Genomic DNA, 3,338 nt, shown 5'->3' on the forward strand with positions numbered 1-3,338 from the left:
AAATTATTGTTATAATGGATTAGCGTTTGACCAAAATGAAGGCATAATAATTAAGCAAAAATAGGCAGCAGAAGTAAATGACAAGGCAAAAATTTAGTTAAATAATCTAAAAAATCAAAAGAGGGCTGTTGTATATTGAGGAGAAAGCTTTGGTTTCATTTCCTAGGGTCATCCTTGAAACGGATTCCTTAATGCTCTGAAATGGATTAAAATCCGGCTGTATGTACTCCTATGTTCCAGGCTTTGGTGAAAGACATTGCTGCCTTAGTGGAGAGTAGAGGTGTAGTTGTTAGGCATATTTTCAGAGCTGCTAATTGGGAAGCGGATAATTAGCAAAAGAAGGTATAGGTTGAATATTAGGGTATTGACTCGGTTGTAGGACTATTGAGTTGGTTATTTATGTTCTTTGTGTGGTTTTTAAGTTTTATGTTGTAACAAAACTTCTAAGGATTTGGCTATGTATTAGTATTAATGAATTATTAGGCACTCTTTTCCTCCTCCCTATGCCCTTCATGTTATTGTAATAACATGGAGGTTAAGGAGGGGTTTTTTAACGAGGCCTACCCTATTTCTATCCAAAAAAAATATCACTGGATGTTCACAAGATAAACTTAGGAACAAATGCTCAGATCAGACTCCAAAAGGAGAAACCTTAAACCAAAAACTATCTCCTCGTCACAAGGTCATTGCATACCCCAACTTAACTTTCTATTCACTCAGCGAGTCAGTGTCGCTCATGCAGTTGAAAATGTGCACTTTCAAAGATCTCTTTAATTCACTATCAATACATCATTAATATAAACTAGATATTACTTTAACTAGACAAACTACCAATCTTTTCTGCATTTTAACACATACATCTCCAATATCTAGGTGTTGTTTTTCTACATCAAACCTAAATGATAACATTGTTCAGCACAATTCAACGAAGAAACTGCTCTTATCTAGTTTAAATGGATGAGCTTTCACCGGATTCAAAACTTAAGGTAAACAAAACATAAACTGGGCACACAAAATAGTAACCTAAGCTAAGATTATCAACTCCGAAGAGAAAAAACAGAGGAAGTTCGAACACCCGTCCATTTCAATCTTTAACATCGGTTTTCTCAGCAGCCAAAAGTAGATTTAAAAAGTATAAAACAGAGAGAGAACATAATTCAAAAGGCTTCACTGAGGTAGCATTTCAAACATTTTTGTTGAAGGCGAGAGCAATAAGAGAATTAGATTCGAAATTATCACTCCACTATCTCACCGATTTTCTTTCTTTTCAACAGGAAAAAATAATGAAAATTCGAATATAAAAAGGAAGTTATAAAACAACTGACCTTGAATCTCGCGAGTTGTGAGACATTTACAGAGGGAGATGTAAGGGGAGACTTTATAGCGCGGTGATGGAAAGAAGAAGAAGAAAGAAGAAAACGAAAATAGGAAACAAGCGATGGGGTGTTTGCGTAATAATGAAATATCGATGCCGTTTTTAAGATAATATGAAGTTCGAGTATCATGAAATGAGATAATACGATTCGATTTTACATATAATTATATTTATTTAATAATAAAAAAATAATATTTTATCAATTAATATTCATTAAGTACTTATTATTATAATATTTAGAATATAAATATATACGTGTTTAGCATATTATCGTCTGATTTTGTGATTTTAAAATCTATTCATTTTAATTTAAGAATTTAGAAGGTTTAAGTTGAAATTTTCGAAATAAAATCTTAGCTCAAGTTTGATGGACGGTGAAAATATAATTAATAAAATTTTAATTAATTTTTTTTAGATATGATAGAAATTCTATTTATTCGTTGAGAACAGAAAACCTAAAAGAACAAAATGCTTGTTAATTGGGCCACCGTAGGGAAGGCTTTGCTTCAATGGATTTTGGCCCAACATTATAAGCGGGCTGATTATTTAACCCAATTCGACACCATTTTTTTAGAACTCTACGGCATTGTTGTTGTGACTTGGAACTCATCATGTCTGTGATGAGTTCTAATAAAACATATTTTATTCAATTTATCACTCCGACGATATAAAATTTAATAAATAAATTATATTTATTTGAACTAGTCAATTCGATGACGAGTTTGAGTAAAAATATTTGTTTGGGCAAACGTCATGTGGGCGTAACGAGTTTACCCTACACTGTATCATTTTTCATATATCCCAAATTAATTTTCGAGATGGTCTAGTGGGTTAAATATTCACCAGCATGACCTATTGGGCCAATTTTGCTTTGGGCTAGTGGCGTCAACTGATTCTCTAAATTTCAGAGCAGGAACTGTAAACTTGGGCTTAAGCCTCTCTCTTTTACATCGGCCCAGTCTTTCATGTTATTTAGTTTGGTTGACCCTAAAGATTGAACATCATCGGAGGTAGGTTATTTAAGACTTGTAATGAACAAAACCACATTAGTAATTAAGAGATGTTTATTAGTGGTTTGAGTTCGGGCACGAATTTATAACACTTATACTATTTTTCCAGTACAATAAAAGTTTAGGTCAGAGGTGGCTAAGTCTAGGATCAGAGCATACTTAAGACTCAATTGGGATTTACAAACTGTCAGCCAAGAGTAACAGTAGTAAGACTCAAACTTAGCTTACAAACTCAAATCTTGAATCTCAACCACTTTTTAAAACTTGTTGGTAACACTTATACTATTATTAGTTCATGAAAATTGAACTACAATCAAGATTTATGTATATAATTACAGAAATGAGTATTCATACATCACTATAATTAATTATTAATTGGCTTAATAAGATGGAATTTTAAGTTTATCGAGTAAAGTTAAGGGTTGGATCATATCGTTGTGATAGAAAACATAATTGATTGCGAAGATTATCCCATGATAGACTTATTCAGTACTCAATCCATATTAATTAATTAGTAAACTAATATCGATAATTATATTAAAAAAAGTTAGATTTCTTCCTTTATATAATCTTCTCTATATATATTTATCCACGTCGATTTTTTTTAACAAAGACTTTAAATGACCAATCACAATTGGTCAATTTACTCGTATTTGTTTCCTTGTATTTTTTTTAAATCATAAATTCTAAAGAACTCTCAGTCCTTTCTCTAGAGTTTATCTTCTTATCCCTCCGAGTAAAATTAGGATTGAAATTAAAATTTGTTATAAAAAAAATTAAATTCAATAAAATTTCAAATAAAAAAATGATGACGTGAGTCACATTCAATACTTTAGGGGAAGAAAAGGGGGATTAAAAAATGTTGGAAACGTGAAACTTGAAAACAATATTAATGTTGGTAGTAATCCATTGAAGGCTTGAACCTAGAAGATAATGATATTGTTTGTGGAATT

The sequence above is a fragment of the Hibiscus syriacus genome, unplaced genomic scaffold (genome assembly GCF_006381635.1).
Source record: "Hibiscus syriacus cultivar Baekdansim isolate YM2019G1 unplaced genomic scaffold, ASM638163v2 tig00112344_pilon, whole genome shotgun sequence".
Classification (NCBI taxonomy): domain Eukaryota; kingdom Viridiplantae; phylum Streptophyta; class Magnoliopsida; order Malvales; family Malvaceae; genus Hibiscus; species Hibiscus syriacus.